This window comes from Lissotriton helveticus, chromosome 9 (genome assembly GCF_964261635.1).
Source record: "Lissotriton helveticus chromosome 9, aLisHel1.1, whole genome shotgun sequence".
Classification (NCBI taxonomy): domain Eukaryota; kingdom Metazoa; phylum Chordata; class Amphibia; order Caudata; family Salamandridae; genus Lissotriton; species Lissotriton helveticus.
In genome coordinates this window covers 374,879,269-374,892,507 of record NC_136070.1, presented here as the reverse complement: position 1 = coordinate 374,892,507, position 13,239 = coordinate 374,879,269, and the positions used below count along the sequence as shown (strand labels likewise).

Genomic DNA, 13,239 nt, shown 5'->3' with positions numbered 1-13,239 from the left:
TTTTATAGAACTTTGTTTTGTGTCAATGTCATGTTCTGAGGATTGCGTTATCCTCTTGGAACCACCATAGATAGAAATATAAAACACTCATTTGTGCCAGAGCTGCCTTTCCGACAAACTCATGAGATGTCCATTAGTAGTAGAGACAATTCAGGAGCACTTGCAGTACAGCATAAGGTATATTTGAGCGTGAATCTTTTCTGGATTCACATGCTGGGCATTATTGTGCCATCTAGTGGTTGGGTCCGGAATTCTCCAGTATAGTAGTAGTCGTCCTTCTTCTCTTTTTTTTCCCTTTTTTTAGGTTTCGCCCTGGCGTTGCAACTGCGTAGCAGTTGCTCCGCCCAGGGCGAAATCTCATGTCTTACACTGTGTGCTTTAGTTCAGCCTCTCTCTTCCATTGGCTAGCTCCATAAATGGAGGCTAGCCATTGGAAGAGAGAACTGTCCGTCATTTCCCGAGGCGATTGGTGGGCGTTCCCGACGATTCTTTCCCTCTCTGCAACGTCATGAAGACGTGGGCAGTGTGGGCGTGGACTTTTTTTTTTTTTACACCGGTTTGTGTTCATTGTTCGTCTTGTTCCCTGTCCCGCTGGCTGTTTTCTGACCACCCTCCCTCCCGCTGTCCGTGTGCCTCCCTGCCCCCCCTCCCGCTGTCCGTGTAGCCGCCCGCCCCCCCTCCCGCTGTTCTTGTGCCCGCCCCCCCCTCCCGCTGTCCGTGTGCCCGCCCGCCCCCCCCTCCCGCTGTCCGTGTGCAAACATTGTAGAGCACGGTGCGGTACAAAACCCTTTCCAGTGAGGCACGGGGAGCAGCGTAATCAGGGGAAATGGCTCAGAGAAATGCCTGTCATTTTTGGGGGTGCGAGTGCTTGTTCAATTCGTTGCTTGAATTATGTTGTGCTGCGGTGGGCTTCTATAGCGCCTCATTGCCTGGAGAGGCGCCTAAGCACTTCAGTGTGACAGTGTGAGAGGCTTCTCTGCGCGTTGTGCGTGGGTGGTAGCGAGCGAGTGGAAAATGTGGCCTGTGGGTCTCGGTGACCCGCGTGAGGCCAAAGGCACTTGAAGCTTGTCGCGTCCAGCGCCTGGAGGCCCTCATGGGTGAGTGTCGGCGCTTTATGAATGTGTGATTGATTGTCGTGGAGACCTTGTACATGCACCCGAGGATGCCATGAAACAAGCACAGCTTGCTCCAGTCCCCGCCACTGAAAGATCCCCTCAGCACTTTAAACATCAAGGAAATGAGTTATAAAACCATTGCGACAAATACAAAGTGCACTTCGTACGTTCAAATCAATCTGCAGGCGCAAATGAGATTTACGGCAAATAAACCCCAGACATGAATAATGTGTTTGAAGAAATAGGACTGATTTTAACCGTTTTTGGAGCTTGAACCATAAAAGTTATTAACTCATTGCGTCTGAAGCTTAGACACTTATTTCACATTTGAAGAGGGGGCGGACTCCGTGCGCTCTTGTGTTAGTACAGAACCAGCGCACACCGCGCGCATCTCCGGGCCCCCGCTGCCTCCCCGGCTCGGGAGCAAAATCAGCCCCATTCGATGCAGAGGCCTCTCCCTGGGTCTTGCACAAGGGCAGACTTTCTCTAACATGGCCCCTGGTGAACGAATCAAGTCTCAGGGGGTCGCAGATTCCAGTCCTACTAAGATAGCTCAGTGGGCTCCGGCACTCGGCGCAGCTTCCAGTTCGCAGGTTGTGACACGAGTAAGATAGCCGCGAGTTAATGCCCCTGCTGCAGAGGTGTGTGCGGACTCTGCAGGGGAAAACATTTAAATCTAGTGGGATAGCTCTGGGGGTTAATGTGCCTGCGGGCGGAAAAACTGAAAGTGCGTGCACTCGTGAGACCCACAGTTTTCAATCCCTGTAGGAGAGCACGGTAAGTTAATGCCCCTGCTGCAGAGGTGTGTGTGGACTCTGCAGGAAACAAAGGTTCATTCTAGTGTGATAGTTCTAGGGGTTAATGTCCCTGCTGCAGAGGTGTGTGCGGACTCTGCAGGGGACAAAGGTTCATTCTAGAGTGATAGTTCTAGGGGTTAATGTCCCTGCTGCAGAGGTGTGTGCGGACTCTGCAGGGGACAAAGTTTAATTCTAGTGTGGTAGTTCTGGGGGTCAATGCACCTGCTGCAGAGGTGTGTGCGGACTCTGCAGGAAACAAAGGTTCATTCTAGTGTGATAGTTCTAGGGGTTAATGTCCCTGCTGCAGAGGTGTGTGCGGACTCTGCAGGAAACAAAGGTTCATTCTAGTGTGATAGTTCTGGGGGTCAATGCCCCTGCTGCAGAGGTGTGTGCGGACTCTGCAGGAAACAAAGGTTCATTCTAGTGTGATAGTTCTGGGGGTCAATGCCCCTGCTGCAGAGGTGTGTGCGGACTCTGCAGGGGTCAAAGTTTAATTTTAGTGTGGTAGTTCTGGGGGTTAATGTGCCTGCGGGCAGAGTGCTGCATACATGTGTGAGACCGGGCCTGAAAACTGTCGGTCACACACATGTACGCACTACTCTGCCCGCAGGCACATTAACCCCCAGAACTACCACACTAGAATCGATACCCAGCCTTTCTTTCTTTATTTTCAGTAGGTTGAAAAAAGTGATTTGTATTATGGGTATCGATTTAAGCCGTGAAGAATGTGTTTCTAATTTATATGTCCAAGGAAGAGATCTGACGAAATATGTATGTTAATGGCCGACGCTTTACCTTCCTCTGCAATGCGTTTTTTTATGCATAATATGTGACGTCTGCGCCATATTAATGTATGGAACACCCATTCCTTTACTGCCACCCTGTAGTTTTGTTTACCGGGCGCTGCGCTTCTTTTATAGATACTCTTGCGCCCCAATAAATACAAATGCAGCGCTTCGATGCTGCGAGGCGCATGTAAGCGCTTCATATAAAACATTAATTAAATCTCCAAGACAGATAGAAAAGGGACATGCCAGCAGCGTAGGTCTCTGGTCCTTAAATGAAGGCGCAGGGGGGCTCATGACTGCGGAGGCGCAGAGGCGGCTTTTATTTATGTTTAATGTGAATGAACAGATTCATTTCCACGCCTGGCCGCGCGCGCGGGTGATGGATAGCTCCGCGCCGCCGCCGCCGCGCTTCGATGCGCTAGAGCCCAGGGCTATAATGGGATCGTCTCGGACGCTAATGCCGACGCGTCTCTATTAGCACCTTAATTAATCCCATAATCGCAGCCCTGGGCGCAAGTGAGGTCATCAGGCGCACATGGCTGCCCCCGCCAGCGCCTACTCCCGAGTCAAGGCGCCTGGAGGCGGGGTCCGCGAGGAGCTGCACGGGGCAAGTGGAAAATGCCGAGTTTTATTTGTGTTTTCATAAAAGTGGCAGCTCGGTGGGTGTATGCACATTCTGCAGAGACATGCGTGTAACCTGCACACGGTAGCACCCAGATATTTCAACTCATCCTTTCATCCATCTAGGATTTTTAACATAAACAGTTCCAATGTATAACCTGCGCCTAACAGTACCTACTGCTCGTCTTCAATAGATCCTTTTAAGGCCACATGTGCTAATATTTCCGTTTGCGATTTCGTAATAGTGAGTTTTTGCGATTCAAAATCAGCAAATCGCAAACACTTATGTACTGATGTGTCTTTGATACATTTCGCAATTCTAGCGGCTGTTGATTGACCCACCTCATTATTATTCACGAGGCAGGTCACAATTTGCGGCCCATTGGGGATCACTAACAACCCAGACCTTTGTTTGCTTTTATCAAATCAAATTTTGAAAATGCAGATGTTATATTTCGAAAAGAAAAATGAAATGTTTGAGTTTCATTTTTTGAGATCTGCCTGCTCTTAAAAAACACGCTTTCATGTAAGTTCACAAAGGGGAACCTTCCTGTTTGTGAATACTTTAAAAAATCAAATGTTTTGCTACCACATTTCGGTTGCAAAACATTCCTAGGTACCTTTACGAGTCCCTATAGGAAAGGGTGCCCTGGACACGCCCCTCCCTTTTACCGAATCGCAAAACAGGGTTTTTTAGGTTTCGACCTGGCGAGAGCACGAAGTGCTCCGCCCAGGGCGAAAACTTTTGTCAACAGTATGGATGTTCGGCACCGCCTCTGTTTCCCATTGGCTAGCTCCATAAATGGACGCTAGCCATTGGCAAACAGAGGCGTCCGTCATCCTGCGTGGCGACTCGTGGGCGTTCCTGGGATGTTTTTCTCATCCGGCCCCTTTGGTCACGTCAGTGCGGCGGTGGGCGGGGCTTATTTTTTTTGGGTGTTCAGGTTTGTTTTGGGCATTCCGCGGCCGACCGCCGCCGGAGGAAGTCCAGGTGAGTGCTTGTTTCCTTTTAAAGTATGTTAATGTTCCATCATAACAAGGTGTGAGTGCTTCTCTTTGGTGTTAGTGGGTTTTCGGAGGAAGTCCAGGTGAGTGCTTGTTTCCTTTTAAAGTATTTTAATGTTCCATCATAACCAGGTGTGAGTGCTTCTCTTTGGTGTTAGTGGGTTTTCCTCTTTCTTGCAGCTCGGAAACTCCATCCACTAGCGCTGCGTCCAGTCGCTTTCCCGTCAGTGAGCCGCTCAGCTGGCTGTTCAGTGTGGTGAATTAATGCATCCTGACTCTAGCGCCCCGAAGCCATGTTTGGTGTAAAGTTCTCAATAACAGCTAAATAGCTAGATTTGCATTGCCGCGTTTTCCACAACCTTCTCGGCTGTGGAGCAGTGACTTGTATAAACACCGCGATTGGGGTGCCCTGCTGGCAGTAATGTAATGTGCGCCCCAAAGCTACATTGGACTCTTGCACATGGAAGAAGAAGTGCTGCCGGGACGCCTCTCGGCTCTTCAATTAAACCCACCCCATGGCTCACATCGGAAAGAAACCTGTGCGACCTCCCCTGTCCCAATCTCCGATTATACGACTTTTCAGAGAATTTCAGTGCAAGGAGGCCCGCCGACACGTCCAAAGTGGGCGGCCCAGGGCGCTGATAGTGGCATCATGTCCATTTTTTGTGGATAGCACTTTTTTGCATGTGTTCGGGGGGGTCGAGAGGGGCACAGCCCCCGCTGAGGTGCGTGTGCCTCAAGTTGTATGGCTCCGGCACTCTGCTGCACCGGTTCGTTATCAGGGTGGGAGTTTCGCTGACAGACGGGCACATTTATGGAACCTCCCCGCCCTCGGCCAAAAGCGAAAGAGCTCCCTCTCCAAATGAGAGGGGGTGGGCGAGAGCAGAAGTGCAGGCTGTGCAAGCCAGACAGCCCTGGCAGCCTGCCAGCGTGTGCGAGCCCCCTCCCTCCCGCTGCCCACCAGAGAGCCCATGCGGGATCACATGCCCCGGAGTTCCCAGACAAAGAACGGTTCACCCCCTCCCCTCCCCCACCCTGCAATATCCCGACAAAGCCAGAGAGGGGGGGCAGCCGGCACCTGAGTGGACTGTGCAGCTCCAGGGTTTATGGGTAGGTAGGTCCCTTCTTCACCTTCCTCTGTGTGTGCTGGGCTATGGGGCTGTGCAGGCAGGCAGGCTCTGGGGCGAAGCCTGCCGCTGCTGCCTGGGTCCTCCCCCTGCCGGGAGGAGGGGGAGCCCCGATCGCCCCCCATCCATCTCTGGAGAGCTCTGCTGCTCCGGAGATGGGGGCGGGGAGGGATGCAGCCTGCACGGCCATGGAGAAGTGATGGGGTGCAGGCTGGCTCTGTGAGCTTAGAGCTGGATTGTTTTTCCATTTCACACGTTGTGCTTCCTCCCCGTGTCCGGAGCACACTGTCTTTTGGGGGATGGCACTTTCTTCCTGAGTGGGTAAGGCTTGCTGAACATGGGGGGAGAGTTCTTATTCGTGGATGTACTTTTTGTGCAGGTTCGTTTTGTTTTACTCGCGTGGGGCCGCAGCTGCCGGTGCCTCGAAGTGCCATTTAAACTGCTGAGCGGGGAGGCGGCAAACTGATTGTTTATGTTTGTAAAAGTCGCTGCTTCTCCGCGTGCTGCAATTTGAATCTTTGGTAGCAGCCCCTAAGGGTCAGTCTGTGCAAAGGTGAAGGGTGTTCGTATTCTGTGAACTTACAGGAGTGAGAAGGGGGCAAGTTAAGGCCGGGTGAAGACACGGGCGGTTATCGAGTTAGAAGCCGGAGTCAGGGGCATGGAAGTGCCCCTTCAACTTAGAGGTTCGGGAACACCCCCCCTGACTGCAGGCAGCTTCGGGGACATGAACCTACACGCACAGTACTATCTCACGGCCCACCTGTATTCCGATCTGCTGTTTTAGGTGTTTCCTTGGATTTCAATGCGTGATTCCACCCAAGGCAAAAGAAAACTTGAATTTAAAGGTAAAGTTTTAGAAATGCCGTTCACAATCAAGGCCTCTGCCTGTCCTTTGGGTCGACAGAGTGTGGCGGGCCTGCATTAGTTGTCCAGAAGTTTCCGAGCTGCATAATTCCGGACTTGGGAGAACCTGCATCTCAAGGCACCCCCTCCCAAGAACTTGTGCCTTCTTGCACAACGCGAGATATGCAGCCCTCCTTTTCGCCAGGAAAAGAAAAAAGTTATCTAAACGGGGCGAAAACATCTAGATGGAAAACAAGGCACTACGGAATCTGGCGGACGCAGAAGCAGCTAAGGGCTACTTTGTAACGCGGAGACGATTGCACGCATGCTTCGGTTTAGTTGTATGTGGAGCTCTAGGGGTCCACCGTCCCAGAACGCTCGCTGTGGGGGTCCCCACATTGGCGCCCACGTGTCTTTTTTTTACAGTGACGAAGCTTTCTGGCCGATTGGACCCACCAGAAGAGGTTGGATGCACAATCTGGGATTTCAGAAAATGTTCTAACGCTTGTTTCTACAAGAGTTAATAGGGTTCCAGAGTGATGCTTCCTGCACCGAGACAGGCCGCACTGCAGAGTGAAGAAAGTCAGGGGGCTTAGCATTTCTGTACCCCTCAATATTGGTGCTGTTTCGCTTGGAATGTGGGATGGCATACATTGCAATAATGTTCTATTATTTTTGGCCCATTTAAAAACACTGCAAAATTTGGAAGCGTCAACGATAACTGCCCATTGTGAAACGTGCCCTCTTCTGTAAAACAAACCATGCACATGTTTATTAAATATTAACCATCATTTAAAACTGCGGGTTGTCAAAACTATTGTCCAGGGGGGGACTAGAAAGAAGCCATGACATTAAAAAATACACAAGGAGCGATTTAAGCGCATAGTTCAGAGAGTGACTGCAGAATGCTAGGGAGTGCTAGGGAGTGCAGAGTGACTAGGGAGTGCAGAGTGCAAGGGAGTGCTAGGGAGTGCAGAGTGCAAGGAAGTGCAGAGTGACTAGGGACTGCTAGGGACTGCTAGGGAGTGCAAGGGAGTGCGAGGGAGTGCAGAGTGACTAGGGAGTGCAGAGTGACTAGGGAGTGCTAGGGAGTGCAGAGTGCTAGGGAGTGCAGAGTGACTATGGAGGGCTAGGGAGTGCAGAGTGACTATGGAGGGCTAGGGAGTGCAGAGTGACTAGGGAGTGCTATGGAGTGCTAGGGACTGCAGAGTGACTGCAGAGGCTAATGGCAATGTAAATGACAATGCCATTTATTTATCTGTTTTCAAAACCAACACATAAATAAAAATGTTGTCATTTACAATGCCAATAGCTCTAACTTTTCCAAAGGCGAAACCATTGCATTGTAAATGCTTGTTTTCTTTTGCTGCTGTTGGGCGTCAACGGTTCAACCATTTGGTGTCCTATCCTGCCTCCTCAATCAATCAAAACAGATATGTAAAGCGCTGCATATCACTCATGAGGGCATCCAGGCGCTGGCGGGGATGCTGCTGCTGAGATTAATTAGTTGAAGAAGCAGGTCTTCAGGTCCTTCTTGAGCTCCTGCAGGGTGGGAGATATGTGGAGGTTGAGTGGGAGGCCATTCCAGGATCTGGCCTGCAAAAAGGTGCTGCTGCTGCGGATGCGGGGTGTGTGGGCCAGGAAGATGGATGAGTAGTGAAGTTTGCAGATGGGTTGGTGGAAGTTCACCCTGTGGTTGAGGTAAGTTAGACCCTAGTTATGAAGGGCTTTACTGCCGTGTGTGAGCAGTTTGAAGTGGCACCATTTGTTGACGAGGAGCCAGTGTAGCTCTTTGAGTTGGGGGGAGGTGTGGGTCCGACTCTGGAGGTTGAGGATAAGCCTGGCTGCGCCGTTCTGGATTATCTAGAGTATGTTTAGTCGTTGAGTGGTGATTCCCACCTAGAGGGAGGTGCGATAGTCCAGGCGGCTGGTGATGAGGGCCTGGGTGACGGTGCGTCTGATATCGATAGGGAACCATTTGAAGATTTTACGAAGCAAGAGCAGGGTGAGAAAGCAGGTGGGTGAGACAGCGTGTATCTTCTTCCTCGTGACAGCTTGTTGTTGAGTATTATTTAGAGGTTTCTTGCATGCTCTGTCCCACAGGAAGTTGCTGCTCCTGAAGATGAGAATTTCGATTTTGAGGCATCTGCTCTGCATCCTGCTTGCGACATTGATCTGATAGTGACGTCTAGCTGCAGATTCCTTAACTTAGATTATCCCCAGGCATCAGACTGGACCCGGAAAATCTTGCGCAGCAGCATCTCTGCACTCCGGGGGGTGGTGCCGTACGGCTCCAACATGACGTTGTCCATGGAGGTGACATCAGCGGAGCCATATTTGCCCCTCCCCGGCTCGCCAACATTAGTTTTCTTCTTTTCTGCGTCACGACGCGGATCTTGGCCTAGTTTTGTGCCTTCTCGGCTCCGCTGGTGTCGTACCGGTACAGTGTGCAATGCCTTCAAAGCCTGTGAGGTCTGTGCGCGTCAGAAGTCTGTCACTGACCCGCACCTTATTTGCATGTGGTGCCTTGGTGTGCACCATGATTCCAAAGCATGCAGCGACTGTCAACAGATGAAGCCGAAGTCCCTACGGGAACGCCGTATGAAGCTGTTGGCCGCACAGCTGTCCGGCCCGGCCTCTTCTCGTCACCGCTCTCCCTCTCTAGAGGGGACTCATTCCCGAGGCCGCTCCCGTGACCGGCACCCTAAAAAAGGGAAGCGGAGCCACAAGCGTCCACTGAGGTCCATCTCCCGTAGGTGTGCCGCTGGTGGCCACTCCTCTCGTAAGGGGTCAGCTAAGGGCGCCCGGTGGTCACCTCCCCACACCCTCCTTTTCCAGGAGATGGAGCGACGCGTGCCCAAATGGAGGCCTACTCCTGGGCTCTTCAGGCCTACTTCGAGTCCCCATCTCTCCCTGGCGTGCCTTCGGGCCCCACAGAGGTGGAGCGTACTCAGGCCAGGCCCTCGTCGGCCGATCCTTTCTCGACCAGGGCTGTGTGCACCGACTCTGACTCCCGAGGCGACGACGTTGGGCCGTGGCCCAGACCGTCCTGGTCGTTCTAGCACACACCGCCAGTCAACACATAGCCCTGTGTGGCTTCCTGCGCGGACGGGCTCCACGTCGGACCCGAAGCCTGGCTCGACGTCCAAACCCACACCCGGCTCTAAGCCTGATCCCACATCTGGGGCAATGCATGATCCGACGCCGGTCGAAGTAGCGTCACCAGTGGAGGCGTCGACGTCCAGTTGACTCAGACACGGCGCCCGCCGACGCCGCTATCGACGCATCCATCGCCGCCGGTGTCCATACGTTCATCGACACCGGCATCCATGCCTGAGGTTGACCTCCCTCCGGATTCCTCGCTTCTGACTCCTCAGCGGTGTCCGGCGACACCGGTATCCGCTGCGGCCCTTACGGAAGCTGCTGCTTCCCCTGGTCGGGGGCCACTGGTGCAGGTCCCTAGTGTGGCATGGCCTTTGGGTCGTTCCTCAGCCCGCTTTTTATGGCAACTGGGAGGATTAGTCTCCAACCATCTCCTACGACAGCCTCTTGTCCCCTCCTAGGGTGACTACTGAGCTAGGGGCCACCTATGCACGGATTATCAACAGGGCAGCTGCTATGCTCGGCTCTCAGCCTCCTGTGGTACCCCTCATTCCTGATCCCTCAATGGATCTGCTTCATCTCAAGCCTGTTACCATGGAGCCCTTGCTACCCCTTGGGGGGGGCTTTATTAGAAGTCCTGCATGGCACATGGGCACGGCCCTCTTCCAGAGCCCCGGTTTTGACGAGCCATTGCTAGTAGGCACCATCCTGCCCCGGGGGATCCACTTTGCCTGTCCCTCCACCCTACAGCTCAGGGCCTGGTAATTCAGGCAGCTTTTGGGGTACAAGACTCCTCCACTTTGCCGTTGTTTCCTCCCACCCAAGAATCCCGGTGGCTGGATGCATGTGGAAGACAGCTTTTTGCTTCTAGTAGCGCGTCCATCCGCACTTTAAACACTACATGTGTGTTTGCACGTGCGTCCTCCGCACTCTGGGACTCCATGGCTAACCTTCTTCCTTCTCTTCCAGAGGAATTGCACCCGGAGTTACTCCGTCTGTCCTTCAGGGCAAGGAGATGGCACATTTTTCAATTCGCTCCTCCCTGGATACCACAGACTTTGTGGGCCGTGCTCTTGCGTGGTCAGTGGCTTTGCACCGCTATGCCTGGATGCGCAACAGTCGCTTCCCTGATAATATTCGGGAGAGCCTCCAAGACATGCCATTTAACGGAATAGACCTTTTTGGGTCCCATGTGGACTCTGCGATCTCCAGGCTTCTGTCAGGGCTACCATAATTCTGCTGTGCCACTGACTGACCTTTCTTCCTTGTGGGTCTTTCTTTACGGCCCAGTTTGTATCAGAGGCAGGTTAGTGTCTCTGTATTGTCTGTATAGCCATATGGCTGGGTTGTTTTTGTTTTCAGTCCTCTGACGGTCTATTTTGCCAAGAAGACCCCCCCTCTTGCCTGGGGTTGACCCTTGCCCTTTGTGGGGTATTGGCTGCTGGCAGGTGTCTGACTTTGCCTCCGTACACTCCTGTGGAGTTTTTCCTTGTGGGTATCCCTCTGGGACTCATATACCCCTTTACTGTGTCCCGCAGGGTCGCATCGCTCTATTGTCTGTAGTGCTTCAACTCCTTGTCTAGGTCTATGATGTGTGGTATCTACCTCGCATGGCCTGGCATCCTGCTTTTTGTCACATGGTCTGTCTTTTGGCGCCAGCCCCTTCTGGGGTGTTCTCGCCAGTAAGGAGTTGCCATGGGCCTCTCTGTTGTGCGTTATTATGGACTTTCGACTTATTCCCCAGCAGGTTTCTCCACATCCCCGCTGCTTCCACGCTGGGATTTATGTTTTTCTGGCATTCTTAATATGGCGAGCTCGTGGAGCTGGTTCTCCTTGGACTCCGCTCTTCCTATCGTCTAGGACCCGTGAGTTGGTCCTGACTACTCCATTGTTAGGCTCGTCTTTTCTTCTAATTGTCCTGCGAGGGGACTGTTCTCTCTTCCGTACCGGAGGCAGACGCTGCTTATAGGCTGGACTAGTTCCACTTCCCGTATAACTGTGGGTACTTTTTTTCCCTGGGTGTGACCGGGTTTCAGCATCCTCTTGGGGCTCTTTCTACGCCATGCTCTTCCTAATGGCTTGTGTGGGCTTTCCTGCCTTGGTATTGGCCCTGTCTTCTTACCTCACCAGATCTTCTCTGGTGTTTGTGGTCCGTTGCCTTCTTTCTATTGTGCGCGTCTCAGATGTTCCTGCTGTCTTGCTTCTGTTATGGTACTCCAGGCACCCTCTGGCTGCATATGAGCGTCCTTCTGGTTGTGTATGGGCATCCTTTCAATGCTCTCACACTTGTCTGGCTGGTGAGGGTCTTAGCAGTACTCTTCCTCTGTGGTACATGCAGGGGCGATACACGTTCTGTCCACCATACCACATACCAGTCTTTTGGGTCCATAGGTTCAGTTCTACTTCTTGCGAGGTACTGAACTCCCTTTTCACGCCAGTTTCTTTACTGGGTGTGGGTTTTTGTTCCCTATCGGCCCTTGCTGGGCAGGGGTCAGTATCCTGCTGCCTTCGCATCTTTACAGGAGCAGGTTCAACAGTTTTTTACACTGTTGGAGTTGTTTAGCTGGGGCTAGCTCTGGCTTCTTGCCGACACCTTGGATCCTGCGGATCCTTCATGCCCCTTTGCTCGTCTTCTTTCGAAGTTCGGCTTTTTCGCTCAGGCACAAGCTTTCTGGCTTGGTTTTTTCCTTCTCTCATCCACTCTACATATGAGGGTTTTCATGTTAATCTGGATGGGCTGTGGTGCCCTAGCCTCCCCTTGATTACCGCTCTCTTCAGAGCATAGGGGTGGTTGGGCGCATTCATTTCTGTCCTCACTGTGTTTCGCCCTTTGGTTGAAGACACTCTTTTGGTCATGTTATTGACGGCTAGGTTCTCTTTGGACCTTAGTGGGGTTCAATCGCAGTCCCGCCTCCTCTAGGGGTATGGCTTTTTGTATCTATTCTAAGTTAAGGAATCTGCGGCTAGACATCTCTATCAGATGAACAAGTTACTTACCTTTGGTAACGATGTATCTGGTAGAGACATAATCTATCTGCAGATACCTTAACGCGCGCCCGTCCTCCCCGTCCTGCAACAACCTTTTCAGGTTGGGCTTCTTGCCTTCGCTGCCCTTTGGGTGGCTTTATTCCTCTGCGGGTGACGTCTTCTCTTCACTCCGACTCATGAGGCTACATTCTGTTTCGTGGCTCTGCTCTTCCCTTTCTTGTGATTGGACGGTATGCTCATATGCCATGTGTCCTTTACAATCCTTACCCTGGGTTGTCCGATGTGAGTCTAATTCTTCTACCCCATCCTCCCACCATCCTTCCCTTCTATCTTCTTCAACCGCTTGAGGTCTCTTACATCCCTTGCACTCTAGCGGTTGCAGTCTCTGACAATGCTGCATTCGGTAGGTCCCATATTTGGAGCTGATGTCTCCTTTTGGGGGACGCCCTATGGTAGTTTGTCCTTACTCCTGGGTTCTGGACCTGTTGTCCTTCACTGTCATATATTGTGGTTGCAGCCTTTCTGCCGGCTGCTGTGATTGTTCACCAAGGAGTTATGGCTCAATGGTAAGTCTTGTGCCACTGGTGGCACAGGCTCACACAGGCCAAAGGTTCGAATCCTGCCTATGCTCTGTATCTTCTTCTACCTCCCGGGGAGGTTTTAGACTTAACAATTGTGGTGTTCTGTTCTTTTCCCTCCCTCAGTTTACAATATATGGTGCCTGGCACTGTCTTTCTATGGTGATGTTTTTCACGTTGTTTCTTCTTTTTCTGCACACTGTTCCCATATTTTCACAGTATTTGGTGGTGGCTTAGTGTTCTGACACGGAAAAGTCTTCTGACGAAAACTGATC

At 52.0% G+C, this 13,239-nt stretch overlaps 1 protein-coding gene across 1 annotated transcript in view; it reads left to right on the top strand.

Moving 5' to 3' along the window:
- The window catches only part of ATG2B (autophagy related 2B), a 1,105,913-nt gene that overhangs the window by 435,076 nt on the left and 657,598 nt on the right, over positions 1-13,239 (top strand). The window lies entirely within an intron of this gene.